We start from the raw sequence: 15,456 nt of genomic DNA on the forward strand, positions 1-15,456 counted from the left end.
TTTATGTTGACATGAGTATCGGGTGTTATTTCTCTCTCTGTTTGCCTTGAGAGACTCTCCTCCTGTCCACTGAAAAGTAAACTCAAGATTCCAGATCAGTTAAGACAGTTGCTAGCCCCCCATTCAGAGTTCTGCAGCAGCACTGTTCAGATTTTTCAGCAGTCTCTTTACAAAATGACCACTTATAAGTGTACAAAAACACTTATCACCTAGCTTCTCAGTAGGTACACGTTTGGCCTCTCTTAAGCAGAGAGTCAATCACAGCTTAAGATTTTATACAAGATCCCATTTTCAAGTTTGGGGTTATTTCAGAAAATCTTTTTGCCTAGAAACAGTACTACTAGTAACACTTGAACTGGTTTGCCAGCACAACCTTTTACCCTGTTAGAAATGATGTTGACTTCTACCTTCATGTAGCATACATAGTGTCCTGTGCGACAGTTGATTCCATGATGCACCAGCACCGCATATAAGGCGTAGAGGAGTGGTTCTCCACTTGACTGAGACATGTAGGCTCGGAGGTCCAAATACTCAGGATATTTTACCTCCTAAAGAGAGACCAAGAAGATAGAAAAATTATATCAGAGTACTTCGCGGACTAGCCAGAGAAAAACACTTCCAAAAAACAGAGACTGGAATTATATGAATATATTTCTTGATTCACTAAAAATAAGTCTTCCCATAAGCAATGTTTAATACTAGAAGTTGCAGACAACTGTTTCCTGATGAATTAGCCTTCTCAGAGGAAAGTATATGCTTCTTGTCAAGCAGGAACTTTACTGATATTAAGAGAAAAATGAAAAAAAGAGAAAATGAAAATAAAAGCAGACCATTTCTCTATATTCTTAAGGTATATTCTTAATATACCTTGTTGATCTTTCCACCTGTGAAATCTGCAAATCTTTTCAGTGATATTGTGAGAACGTTGGAAGAACGGTGTATGGTAAATCTCTTGGATGCAGGAACCATCTTTTTACACCTTAAAAACAAGCAGAGACAAGTGTTTGAAAGCATCTTCTTTTTCGCCCCCAAAACAAACTCCTTTTAATGTCTCACGCATGCTTATGCTATTTGAATGATATTTACTTGCATCATGTGTTTGGTTTTTTCTTTTCATAAACCCATGCACTGCATGTCACGTTTGTTAATACAGAGAAGAAGGTAAGTTTTACCAACAACTCAGAGCACAGCGGGAACAGGAATCTCTCACGAAAGCGTATTACCAGGGAGTTATAAAATATAAACAAAAAATAGTAAAAATGAGTTATATATAAGACTAATAACAGTTATCAGCAATGGAAAAAGTACCGTACATGTGCAAGGCCTTTCCTTTTAAGCTCACAAAAAGACAGAAAATTCTGGCTTTAAGTGTGACTGAACCGATCACACCTCAAAGAGCACGTTAAGGAAGGACCATGCAATTCAGATGTGAGGTGCTATTACAGTTCTTTCTCTTCCTCAGACATCACTTATGAGAATCCTGAATACGCTGCATGTTGCTTTCTAGGATCCGCAGGCTAAGACGAACCTGGGATTAAATTGCTTTAATAACCTATTGGACGCTCTTGATTCGACACCTTAATTTCCTTAGTATCCAACAACAAGAAGTGGATACTGCATTTTTCATTTAGAGGGGTCAGGCATGAATCCTACAGAACTGAGCCGGGCACTCTGTGCTTTTCTGAGGGGATGTTTGACTAACAGCTTGTTTTGCCAAACCATCTTATGCAAATGTTCAATTGTTTCTCACATACGTAGAAACATCTTACATATTGATCAGCACAGAGAGCGCCTGGACTCAACAGGCTTTCCCTGTGCACGGGTTAGGCTTAAGGGAGCTCATTTCGGACATTAGTCCACATCGACAGGTTTCACAGTTCAAGAGCTGTGCAAGACGCTGTTTAGTGAGCCAGCACAGGCTGCTAACATTCATTACCACAGAGCCAGCTCACATTCCCTGACACTCAATCTAACTTTGTTTCACAGTGAACGCTAGGACCTGCAGCAACCTGCTGCTGCCTTCCACTCCAAATCATTCTCCACAGCTCCTTGCTTCAGCTCACCACTACTTACTGGGCATGTCTTTTCACTTCTGCCAATATGAATATTTCAGCATGCAGCTACACGCCTAGGAAGCTTGACAAGCCATGGTGCAGACAATGCTACGAGAAAAGTCCAATATCAGCTAATAGCCACTCTTCTTAGATTTCCAAAACAGATGTAACGTTTTCAAGTTTGGGATTATTTCCGTGCACCAGTTGCTTAAACAAAATGAAGCAACAACAACAACAACGAAGCTGCGTCTCCTTATTTCTAAATGAAGTTAAAGGATAACTTACGCTCTAAGTCATGCAATACATAAAACTAATATCTAGCATTAAGACATAATTAGTTAATAATCTCACTCGCTACATTTGTAGCAATTCTCTCCATCCAGCTCTTCAGGTTTCACAAATAGTTCTAGAGCTCTGGTAACAGATGAAACCGCCTAGAGGAGCGAGAGAGAAGAGCGTAAAGTCACTGTAAATTCAAAATTCCAGAGACGCACTAGGAGTTTATAAGAGAACCTGACTAATACATACTTAAGCGATCTACTATGAGCACTGTGAAGAAGGAGGCAGAAAGAGCATGCTCAGCGTTTACCTCACCTGGAAGTCATTTTACTTTGAAACAAATCATTTTCCAGTAACGCAGACAGCATCTATAGTGTGCTTTGTCATCAATACTGGCAACAAATCCAGCAGTCTAACAATTAGATGTATATTGAGGTAGAACAACAAAGAAGTTTTGACAGTATCATAATTTGTGCAGACATAAAATTCTTTCCGCTTAAACCCAATGCAAATTTGGAGACTCTTTACATGGCTTCCATCAGCGCATTCCTCTATATTCTTAAACCTATAATAGCAGGGAAAAAAAGAAAAAGACAAAAAAAAAAAACAAAAAGGAGAAAAAAAGCAGGATTTTTACATAGTACATATTTTTACATATTACATAGTTTACATATCCCTCCACATGCTGTTCTGAATAATAGCCAAAATATTCATAGCCACTGTATTTGTTCTCCCCACACAGCTGAAAAAACAACATTTGAAACATATTTTTCAAAACATATTTTAATATCCAGCAGACTGTTCAGTCATCAAGCATTTAAAGACTGTTTTAGATAATCTCTAGATTAATCTAAAAGGAATCCCATAAACATGCTGCAGCCGCTTACCTTTAATATACTCGCTGGATGCGATGTTTCTTCCTTTCACCTGCACTGGAAGGCTTCCCTTCCTTGTGAGGTTGTTTACTGCCCTCACTTCTGCATTGCTCTCATAAAGAGCCATCTGGAGGATGGGATTCTTCCTTCTTCTCCCGGGTTTTCTTCTGGAAACGAGGATCTAAGTGTTCCAAGAAGCCTTTCACTTTCCTGATGTTTCTCCTTTTTCTTCTTTTTGTTACGCTTGCGATTGGCATTGTCAAAGTGGAGCGCAGAGAAATACAAATCATAAAGTCTGAAAGAAACATGCAAGTTAAAAAGAGAAAAAAAGATGTGGCACTTGTTGCATACAGGAAACTTTATTTATTTTACCACAGGCGATGATTTGCCGCATGTCAGCTATTTTGTGGTACTTTGTGCACATGTAACTTCCTTTAGATGCAGCAAACTTAAGCCCTCAGATTGAAGGACCATAGGTCCTGGTTGGTACACAGATCATTAACAATGGTTAGCTCTGGAATATGTGCAAGTAAAAAAAAAAAAATATTTTAACCTAATCCAGAATGGTGTGCAGATGTGATTCGAACTACGTGGTCCAAAGCTAGTGCTCTGACACAATTCAGCAATACCTTTCCTGTCTTCACTGATCAACCTAATGATCCCCAGTCATGATCCCCAGCCAGATTATGCTATCTAAATAACTCAGAAACTATGAAAAAAAAAAAACAAAACATGAGAAGCACCCAGAAAAGAATTAGGAAAAAAAATGCTGATTAGGCTGGAATCCCTGCTTACTTGGAATCCTTCTCTCCCTGTTTATCTTCAGACTTCTTTTTCTTCTAGAACTTCTTATATTTTTTCATGTTTTCACCACCTAAAACCTCCTTTTCTACCTTTCTGCGTTGCCTTTCTATTTCACTTTCACTACCTTCTGCACGAGTATATTGTCTTTTTCTGTTTCCTTCTTTTGCCTTTTTCTGGCGACAGTTCTCCAAATGAGCTGACACAGGTGGAAGTGCATGTCTCTCACGCGAATGTTTTCCAGAATGTTGCTGAGCTACTGAGCAACGATGTGAGTCTGCTCTGGGTGTGCTAAAGTGATGTACATCTTCCTCTCGCAAGAGGGAACCGTGAGGCCATCTGCTTTTGTAATGATAACGCTTATGTGACCTGCTGGAGTAAGTCTGAGTCAATTTGTCAAAGTCTTTATCACCGTGAGAGAACTTTCTCTCTCTACTGTCTCCTGCTGCATGAGGTGAATAGTAATCCTTGTAATAGCTACATTTTTCCCATTTCCGTGGTTCATCTTGATAGTATCTTTCTCTGCTCCAACTTCTTTCCCCTTTGGAATGGTAATATCTAGCGCTATCTTGTTCTGATCTTCCTCTGCTTCGAGATCTGTACTTTGAATATTTTACTGGTCTTCTGCCATTATCAGGGCTGTTCCTTTCACTATGGGAAGATCTGTACCTGCTTCCCTCCCAATACTCCTGCTTGTGACGCTTTTGCTTAACAACTTCCACACTCCGAGAGCACCTTCTCTTGCTGGAATGACCATCTTTTTGACTCTCCTTCTCTTCAGTAGGAGAATGTTCCCTCTTTCTCTGGTAACGCTCTTTGTCAGATTTTTTAGTCTCGTCCTTTGTATCTTGGCATCTATCTGTAACAGCTAAGGAGGAAAGGTTTTTAGAACTACATTCACTGTCAGACTTTAGAGGGGAAGTTTGCCGCAATTTCTCACCAGTCTCAGAAGACTCTTTGATGTAGAAAACATTTTCTTCTGAAATCAGTTCATGTTCTTTTGATCTTCTTGGTTTCTCCTTGTCTCCACGGTCATCACATTGGTACTGTTCAAGGTATTCATCATTCTCAGTAGATTTCGGAGGTCCCGGGACACTGCACAAAATAAAAACACGTTTCCGTCTCCCTCCACCTGCTGCTCTGAGAAAAAAGGGGTGGGGGCGACGGGGGAACAGCCAATGTTTCTCCAGATAATGGAGAAAAATGGAAAAACATTCTATGAAGAAACACAAGTTCTCCGCGAGGCACCAGCCTGCATCAGAGTGCTATGCACAGTGTCGATCATTAGTTCTGTTCGCAACACTGGCCATACAGTACGGAATTCTACTGATTTAAATCCTTCCATTAAATAGTATTAGTAGACAGATAAAACCGCAATGAACTTCCATAAAATCTTGTCTTAATCAGACTGTGCTCATTTTACCTTCTTTCCTCTGACAAGCTGTTCAGCTGGCTGGCCGTGAGGGATTCCATGATGACTTCTCGAGGGACTGGAGGCATAGCTCCAGGCATCTGCAACTAAAACGCACAAGTCAGCAGACAGAAAAAATACCATTTGTGCTGAGGACTAGTCTTCTCAGAATTTCTACATTAAATGCTAAGCAAGATCGCTTTGTGTTGTATGCATTATCTACACTTCAAAGATAACGCCAACTCACCTCCCAAAATCTACTTTATGAAACTTAAGAATTTTTATCTCAGCTCAGCTTAAGCTGACAAGTTCTAATGTCAGCTCAGCTCTGCAAATTCTAATGGCATAATATCACAAAGGGTTACGATCAAATTTGTGCTGTGTTTTCTCAGCATTTCGCCTGAATTAGGAACATGATAAACACTCCCGAATACATCGTGGGTGAGAAATTCTCGATGGAGCAAACTACTATGTTTCAAGCAATCCGTTTGTTTTAGAAACGAACATCTCACAAGGTTTAACAGGTTCAACTTGGCAAGTGGAATCATCAAGTTTCAGTCCGTTTTCTTTAGATTCATGAACTAAACTAATAGCACCATTCAGTGAATCAGTGTTTGGCAGCTCATGCTGGGATCTTCCTTCATCAGCATTCTGACAGGAAGAATGGGAATTCTGCGATGTACGGACTACCTTTCCAACCAAAATTCCACATTGCATTGCAATTCCTTTTAAATAAGCCCTTTGACTCCTCCTCAGATTTTCCTGAAGATTCTGCACCGTAAGGGACTGTGTTATCAGAGCTGAGTTTAGGATTTCCATTCACCTTTGGCTCCACAAAAATTTCAGCAGAAACTCTTTTTTTTTTTTTTTTGTATTTGTATTTGCTTCATTTGCTTTACCGAATTTGTGATTGTGGATGAAGGAACAGCCTTGTAGAGATTTTCATCCTCCACAGCACTGCTAAGACAGTCAGGCTGTGACACAGTCTGACGAGCAGGCAATTTATTTTGAATACTGATGGTGATCTTCTGGTTTTTTGACGTATCAGTAATTGAAGGCCTGGTAATCGCCTGTTCTTGAACACAGGCCATTGGTGGTGCTGAAGATGGCCTTTTTAGGGTGACACCAGTGGTATTTGCATCCTCTTTTATGGATCCATTTCCATTTAAACGACTTGAATTCTGTATTTAAAAAGAAGAAATTGCAAGACGGGTTAATGCAAACACTCCATTTAACATTTTTAAACATGTCATTCTCCTACTAAGTATTTCTACAAATGGTCTTAACACCTAAAAAGCAAAAAACACTGCCCTTAAAAGATAAATGCAAGTCCCATAAGTGTATTTAATTCCTGCTTTTGGTTTACTGCATATTGATATCAAATTAACATCATTTTTGAAAACCATCCAAACAACTTAACATTGCCTAAAGCTATTCCCAAATATATTTAGTTTCCCCTTTAAACATACCCCAAAAAGCCTGGAATAATTGTTCTGGTGCTCAGGAATAAGACAATTTGGTTTCCCTGTCTTAGCTAAAGTGACGTCGATAGGAAAAACAAGTCCTCTTTTAAATGATTCGAGGATTAGTACACTCTACTTAAATTGTCAAAGAGCGTAGCTCTCTGTGCTTTACAAAGCTGTCTAGGAGGTATAAACAATGGAGTCGCATGGCTGCGCAATTCAGCAGTAACCACTGTTTGAATGACTCTGGCTGTAGCATGAGGGCTGTGAAGACAGCTGCAGCGTGGGAAGGAAAACAAAACAAAGATGCCAAAAACCAAACAAAAAACCCCACACCAAACCCCAAACCCACTGTCCGTTTGGTGCCATTATCTGCCCTCCCGCTTCCCTAAATTACCTTAATCATATGAGGAGGAAGTCGTGGTCCCAGAAATCCAGCCTGCTTACTGTTAGCCCCCCGCTGACCAGGGGGGAATGAACAGGGATAAGACGGTGCTGCTAAGTAAAAAGCACGTTCTCCGAGCGTCAAATCATAGCGCCTTCAGAAAAGAGCAGTGATCTCAGTTTAGTTTTTCTTTCGGCCTACTCTTGGATTAAATCCCATCCTATAATTTTATAGGAACAGTTCATACGATATGGAAGCCTTCTCTACAGAAGACTTAGCCAAGACTACAAACTGAAAAGTAGGTAACAGTCTTCCTACTATGACTATCACTTTCAGAGCAATAATTCATTCTTACACCACAGATGGCCTTCATTTCTCTCCTTCTCTAAATTAGCCAGCTACAGATAACACATATACAGCAATTTACACAAGTGCTGCAGTTTAAGGCCAAGCAACAAAAGATAATAAATGACAGAGAATTTCAGGTTAGACAGAACTGAATTAGAGAAATAATCATCTTTTCCTGGGAGAGAAAGAAAAACACTTGCAAAAAGAAAAGTATCAATAACAGGAGAGTAAATCTCTTCTGAACACATTTGAATACTTGTTATTACCTGATATAAAAAAGTAAGTAAGCTTGCTGACCAAGAACTCTTTTAATGTCAGTACGGACTACTTTTGCATCATTCATCTGATACCAAAGTCCATTACCAGCCTGCAAATAAAGACAACGATATCTTTAGATGAATTGCATGTTTTCCAAATGAAATCACAGATAGCAATAAAATACACACGTGTCAAATAAACATATAATGAAATCTTTTTCCCTAGAAACAGTACTACTAGTAACACTTGAACTGGTTTGCCAGCACAACCTTTACCCTGTTAGAAATGATGTCGACTTCTACCTTTATGTAGCATACATAGTGTCCTGAGCGACAGTTGATACCATGATGCACCAGCACCGCATATAAGGCATAGAGGAGTGGTTCTCCACTTGATTGAGACATGTAGGCTCGGAGGTCCAAATACTCAGGATATTTTACTTCCTAAAGAGAGACCAAGAAGATAGAAAAATTATATCAGAGTACTTCGCGGACTAGCCAGAGAAAAACACTTCCAAAAAACAGAGACTGGAATTATATGAATATATCTCTTGATTCACTAAAAATAAGTCTTCCCATAAGCGACGTTTAATACTAGAAGTTGCAGACAACTGTTTTCTGATGAATTAGCCTTCTCAGAGGAAAGTATATGCTTCTTGTCAAGCAGGAACTTTACTGATATTAAGAGAAAGAATAAGCCGTAGTCGTTAGTCTACAATTATTGTCTGAAAATATTAACAACTTTCAGCTTTGGGGGATGTCCCATTACATGATGACAAAGTTGCATTACAGCGGGAAATATACCTTGTTGATCTTTCCACCTGTGAAATCTGCAAATCTTTTCAGTGATATTGTGAGAACGTTGGAAGAACGGTGTATGGTAAATCTCTTGGATGCAGGAACCATCTTTTTACACCTTAAAAACAAGCAGAGACAAGTGTTTGAAAGCATCATCTTTTTTGCCCCCAAAACAAACTCGTTTTAATGTCTCACGCATGCTTATGCTATTTGAATGATATTTACTTGCATCATATGTTTGGTTTTTTCTTTTCATAAACCCATGCACTGCATGTCACGTTTGTTAATACAGAGAAGAAGGTAAGTTTTACCAACAACTCAGAGCATAGCGGGAACAGGAATCTCTCACGAAAGCGTATTACCAGGGAGTTATAAAATATAAACAAAAAATAGTAAAAATGAGTTATATATAAGACTAATAACAGTTATCAGCAATGGAAAAAGTACTGTACATGTGCAAGGCCTTTCCTTTTAAACTCACAAAAAGACGGAAAATTCTGGCTTTAAGTGTGACTGAACCGATCACACCTCAAAGAGCACATTAAGGAAGGACCATGCAATTCAGATGTGAGGTGCTATTACAGTTCTTTCTCTTCCTCAGACATCACTTATGAGAATCCTGAATACGCTGCATGTTGCTTTCTAGGATCCGCAGGCCAAGACGAACCTGGGATTAAATTGCTTTAATAACCTATTGGACGCTCTTGATTCGACACCCTAATTTCCTTAGTATCCAACAACAAGAAGTGGATACTGCATTTTTCATTTAGAGGGGTCAGGCATGAATTCTACAGAACTGAGCCGGGCACTCTGTGCTTTTCTGAGGGGATGTTTGACTAACAGCTTGTTTTGCCAAACCATCTTATGCAAATGTTCAATTGTTTCTCACATACGTAGAAACATCTTACATATTGATCAGCACAGAGAGCGCCTGAACTCAACAGGCTTTCCCTGTGCACGGGTTAGGCTTAAGGGAGCTCATTTCGGACATTAGTCCACATCGACAGGTTTCACAGTTCAAGAGCTGTGCAAGACGCTGTTTAGTGAGCCAGCACAGGCTGCTAACATTCATTACCACAGAGCCAGCTCACATTCCCTGACACTCAATCTAACTTTGTTTCACAGTGAACGCTAGGACCTGTAGGAACCTGCTGCTGCCTTCCACTCCAAATCATTCTCCATAGCTCCTTGCTTCAGCTCACCACTACTAGAAAATGAAGCAACAACAACAACAACAATGCTGCGTCTCCTTATTTCTAAATGAAGTTAAAGGATAACTTACGCTCTAAGTCATGTAATATATAAAACTAATATCTAGTATTAAGACATAATTAGTAATAATCTTACTCGCTACATTTATAGCAATTCTCTCCATCCAGCTCTTCAGGTTTCACAAATAGTTCTAGAGCTCTGGTAACAGATGAAACCGCCTAGAGGAGCGAGAGAGAAGAGCGTAAAGTCACTGTAAATTCAAAATTCCAGAGACGCACTAGGAGTTTATAAGAGAACCTGACTAACACATACTTAAGCGATCTACTATGAGCACTGTCAAGAAGGAGGCAGAAAGAGCATGCTCAGCGTTTACCTCACCTGGAAGTCATTCTACTTTGAAACAAATCATTTTCCAGTAACGCAGACAGCATCTATAGTGTGCTTTGTCATCAATACTGGCAACAAATCCAACAGTCTAACAATTAGACGTATATTGAGGTAGAACAACAAAGAAGTGTGACAGTATTATACTTTGCGCAGCAATAAAATTCTTTCCCCTTAAACCCAATGCAGACGTGGAGACTATTTACAGGGGTTCCACAGAAGGACAAAGTCCAATCCACTTTCTAACCACCACCAAGCTCTTATATTTTAACATTGTACGTGGTTTGGTTTTTTAAGTTAAACAAGTTTAATTTAGAAAGTTATACATGTACTTAAACATCATGAATTATATTTACAAAACCTCCTACCTTTACATCCAAAGTGATATCAAGAAATGCCTCATACGTATCCGAAACTGCTTTGCAATTCAAGCACTTCACTGGAAGCAAAATATAAATGCTTAACAACACGTGAAGGAGACTAACTGTCCACATTCAAGTTGTCGATAGATACTACTTCAGACAAACTACAGACTGCTTTACTACCGACAAAAGACACAGATCAGTTCTAAGGACAGGAATATTTTTAAAAGTACCTCTTGATCTTAGAAATCCTCCAAATATTTGATGAATGATGGTGGTAGCTTGAGAAGATCTGTCCAATCTGGAAATAAATTATAATCAGACCTCAGAAGATTTAAGGCACACAGTTAACTCTTCAAAGAGTTTTATGAAAACCAAGGATGACCTAGACTTTCAGTTTTGATAGTAAATAAAGGCCTAAAAGGTGCTAGAGAACGTATAAAAGTGAATTTGTTTATGCTTACTTGGTGCTTCCATTCAAGCACGCTTCCTGCATAGCATCAACAGTATAGCGCAAGAACTCGTGTGCGTCTTCTTGACTGCCAAAACGGAAATGTTGTCCTATTCCTAAATAAGAAGATGATAGTATTCACCTCATTTAAAAATGAAGTAATTCTCCTGTTTCTAAAATCTCTCTTCTTTACAGTGTTAAAACCATTTATACACATCAAATAATTATTTGAAGATTACAAGATGCTGAAAAAGAAACACATCTGAAGCCACTTACGACTGAGATTATTGATAACACGCGTAGGCTCGATGGCATCAACAGTGCAACGCAGGGCCTGGTTAATGTGAGTCTCCATCGTGCACATCATGCAAAAATCTTGTTCACGACCTGAAGAGTGAAAGAAGAAAGCATCCCAGTCTAGCGAAACAGACATAACTACAAACAAACATATAAGTAACATTTAAACTATAGATACAATATCCACTCTCCTTGTCCCAACAGTCTCCTAACATTTCATTTCACACAACTTTATAGAATAAAAATATCCATTAAGCCTGTATTCAAGTGCATTTTGTGATGAGAAATCTAAAAGACTACTGCAAAGTCACGTTTGTAAAGGCTGACAGGAATGTGAACTCCACAGGTTGCAAAATGTATGAGGAAAGAATATTTGACCTTGATGATACAGCATTAAGAGAACGTGGGTTATTTTCAGCACAGTGCTGTCAGGTGAGCTTCATGATACAGAGCTACGAGTCCTTTGGGAAAAAGGAAAAATTACAGTAATGTATGTAATAGTACTTCTGCCCTCCTTTTTTCAACAGGATTCTCAACTGAAACGATTTCTATATACAGGAAGAAAACAGTTAAATTTCTAGGTATCGATACAAAGATACCAGCCTAAAAAGCATACAGGTTTAGTACAACATTTACTTTATAGTACAACATTTTATTTAGGACAAAATCAGTCTAGATTTTAATACAGTCCCACAAAAAAATCTAGTCGTGTTCATAACAGCTCATATTGCTTTCTAGGTTTTTTTTTTTTTTTTTTTTTTTTTAATTGGTTCAACAACGAACAGACCATTTATTGTAGTGCATTATGGAACCTCGTCTGTGCAGACTAAAGACCTATGATGCCAACATCCTAAATTTTATTGCCTTTCTAGCAGCAGGAAGCCCAAATAGCCCAAATGCCAAATGTTCATTAAATGCATTACTGTCCAATGCACTTCATTATTCCCATGAAGCAAGAAAAGATCCTTTTAAAAAAACAAACAAACAAACAAACAAAAAAAACACATGGTGCATTAAACGCACTCCATATGCTATTCCGAGCCCACTGCTAATACAATGCTCAAAGCCAGCTTCTACAGGTAAAATCAGGCAAGTAAGTTTGTCTCACAGAATCACTGCTGTTCTTTCACCTTCACAGCTATCCAACAGATTTAAAATACTGTTAGAAAGTACTCACATGACTGGCTGTGCTCAAGAGAAAGCATGTAATTGGCAAGTGGGGGGGTGTAGGTCAAACACTGTAGAGTAGCATTAAGAAAACACGTGTTGCCAAGATTGTACAGGCCAACTCCAACACTTTGTGTTTCTTGCCAATCCATACGTATCTTCTCAGGTGGAAAAAGAATCCTTTGTGGCGGAGCAATTCCATCATTAACAACTGCAAGAAAGTTATATTTAAAAAGAGATTTTGTTTGTTTGTTTCTAAGAAAGGTATTAAGTATATATAGGTATAGTGAATATATAAAGTATATATAGGCATAGTAAAAATACTATTCTGCGGGAGCACCTAGAGGAACTAGCTACAATCCAAAACAGAAAAACTTATTGCAGACACCTTTAATACCGCCATCTTCAAATTGGCTGGTCAACACAACGTTTTGGGAAAAAAAAGTTTAGTCAACCATTTTAATTTCTTCCTTGTTATATGCTTTTTTCCTTATTATAACTTCAACCACAAACTTAGACTTGAAATTATATGGTAATAAATGCAAGGACAATGTAAAAACAAATAACTAGGAATGACGGTACCCCTACAAATATCAGATCTTTTCCTGAGCAATCTTAGCATTCAAAAACCTGTGAATAATGGAACCTGTGAATAGCAACAATCGAACACTTTTCTTTGCAAAACAGAAAAGATATGGATGAATCAGTGCATTACAAAATGCTCCCCATATTTCTCTGTCGACTGTAAATATATCAAAATTAATTTCTGTAACGTCAGTCACTTCAGTTGCCTTAGGAGAATCGCTTTGGAAGTCTTTATTCACAGTAGTCCTGTTCTCTATCAGTGCAACAAGTAAGAACTGCACTTTCTACTTTTGTTTTGAAGAAAACGGAGGCAGGATAAAGCGCACACTTACTTAGATCTCTTTGGGCAAAAGGCTTAGATTTTTCAGAGGATCTACAATAAATAGCACCTCCACATCCCTGGGCCACAGAGACTTGGCTTGAATCTTCTGCAGGTGGTATCCGGCCCCAGTTTGCGGTGCGTGACATCGGTTTTTTAGTACTCGGTTTCTTGGATTTGCCAGACCGCCTTGAAGATGGCTTTTTAGACTTTGAAGATTTGGGCTTGTTAACTATGGTCATTGTTCTCATCTGCGACAGAGACAAATGTTCTGGCTGACGTAAGAATACCAAGAAGCATTCCAAGAAGAAAAGAGTAGTAGAAGTCCTGTCACTTAATCTCAAAGAAACGGCCTTGAAGAACTAAATTGCTGGTATGAATGATTTAAAAGGAATCCCCAAGCTAAACACACAAAGGAAAAATTTCCATCAAAACTCTATCAGTATTACTTTTAGCTTCTGCAGAACTAGTGGCTGATGCCATTTCTTTCACTTTCGTAGGATTTTAATCCATTACAACTCTGGAGTCTTTTTAATATAAAAATGCAAATGACATTCTCTGAGGGGAATCAGTTATTTATTGCATTTTTGGAGCTTTGCAATTATCTATTAATTATTACCTATTATCTAATAGATAATGGTTGCGATTTATATATAATTGTTGCTCACGCTAGTAATGGAGCACTATTACTTTACTGCCTGCGCTTTTCTGCTTCGTGTGCACAAAGGTACCTGCATTTCGCTGCTACTTTACTTCTGTCTTTCCAGGGCTCACCCTCTACCTCACTGTCTACTGCACCAGTCATGATGGCTTGGTTGTGATTCTATAATGAGCCTAGCTTTTGAATACACTTTTTCTGGGCGTCACTTTGTGATAGCAAGTTAATTTGTGAGGGCTTATCACCTATGACCTGCTTCTCAGTAGGTACACGTTTGGCCTCTGTTAAGCAGAGAGTCAATCACAGCTTAAGATTTTGTCCAAGATGCCATTCACGAAACTGAGTTTAACCTTGACAGAACTGAGTTTAACCTTTAAACCTGAAGCTCCGTTAAAGAATAAAGCAGCACCCAAGCCAGGAAATAGAAGTTAATCGTCACTTTACCCTGAAACGCACGTAAAGCCGGTGAGCTATTCTGTGCTGGCAGGATTGCTGCCGGGATGGCCGACGAGGCGGCGGGCACAGGGGGCCACAGGACCTGCTCCCCGGGGCCACAGGTCCTGTCACAGGGGGCTGCCGGGGGTCTCCAGGCGCCGGGAACAGCGGCAACAGCGGGGACAGAGGGGACAGCAGCGACAGCAGCCGCCACCTCAGCCGAGGCCGTCTCCACAACTGCCACAACGGCCTCGGAACGCCGCCCAACTCGGAGCTCCAGCGTGACGCCTTTTCAACCTGGCCGCGGTGCTCACGGCTAAAAGCAGAGCGTTTCCTCCGGCGTGTCTTTACTGTCGGTGCCGGACCGGCCCTCACCCCGAGCTCTCCCTGCCGGGAGGGCTTTGCGGTTGGGGTTTCCCTCCCGCCGCCGCCGCGGGCAGGCCCCGCGCGCAAGCTGTCCGCGCTGGGGAGCGGCATGTCGCCCGCGGCGAGAGCCCGAGGGCGCGACACGAAAAAGCCCCGACACGAAAAAGCCCCGACGTGCGGGCGAGGCGGCGGGGAGACGGCTCTGAGGGAGCGGCCGCTTCGCCCCGCCGTCCTCCTCCCCTCCCGGGCCGCCCCGCCGAGCCCCGTGCGCCTCAGGTGCTGCCCTGAGAGGGCGCTCGGGCACTGGGACAGCTGCCCAGGGCAGTGGTCGTGGCACCGAGCCTGACGGGGGTCCAGAAGTGTTTGAACAATGCTCTCAGACATAGGCTCTGCTTTTGGGGTGGTCCTGTGTGGAGCCAGGAGTTGGACTCGCTCATTATTGTGAGCCCTTTCCACCTTGGGATGTTCTCTGATTCTAGGTCAGCAATCCATTATCTGATGAGAGGTGTGGAGTCATTCGAAGGGAAGAGAGACCAAAACACTTCTGGT

At 40.4% G+C, this 15,456-nt stretch overlaps 1 pseudogene across 1 annotated transcript; it reads right to left on the reverse strand.

Annotated features, from left to right (window-relative positions):
• Nucleotides 1-3,304: 3,304 nt before the first annotated feature.
• On the reverse strand, nucleotides 3,305-15,106 carry LOC310904804 (ubiquitin carboxyl-terminal hydrolase 42-like; annotated as a pseudogene). The gene is made up of 17 exons: nucleotides 14,551-15,106; nucleotides 13,462-13,699; nucleotides 12,555-12,755; nucleotides 11,357-11,467; nucleotides 11,094-11,196; nucleotides 10,863-10,930; nucleotides 10,636-10,706; nucleotides 10,019-10,101; nucleotides 8,678-8,789; nucleotides 8,177-8,317; nucleotides 7,883-7,983; nucleotides 7,281-7,422; nucleotides 5,892-6,601; nucleotides 5,433-5,521; nucleotides 5,258-5,261; nucleotides 4,004-5,028; nucleotides 3,305-3,503 (listed from the first exon to the last, which is right to left on the reverse strand). The product of its transcript is annotated as a ubiquitin carboxyl-terminal hydrolase 42-like (transcript).
• Between the last annotated feature and the right edge of the window lie 350 nt (nucleotides 15,107-15,456).

The sequence above is a fragment of the Anser anser genome (genome assembly GCF_964211835.1).
Source record: "Anser anser genome assembly, chromosome: 10".
NCBI classification, from domain to species: domain Eukaryota; kingdom Metazoa; phylum Chordata; class Aves; order Anseriformes; family Anatidae; genus Anser; species Anser anser.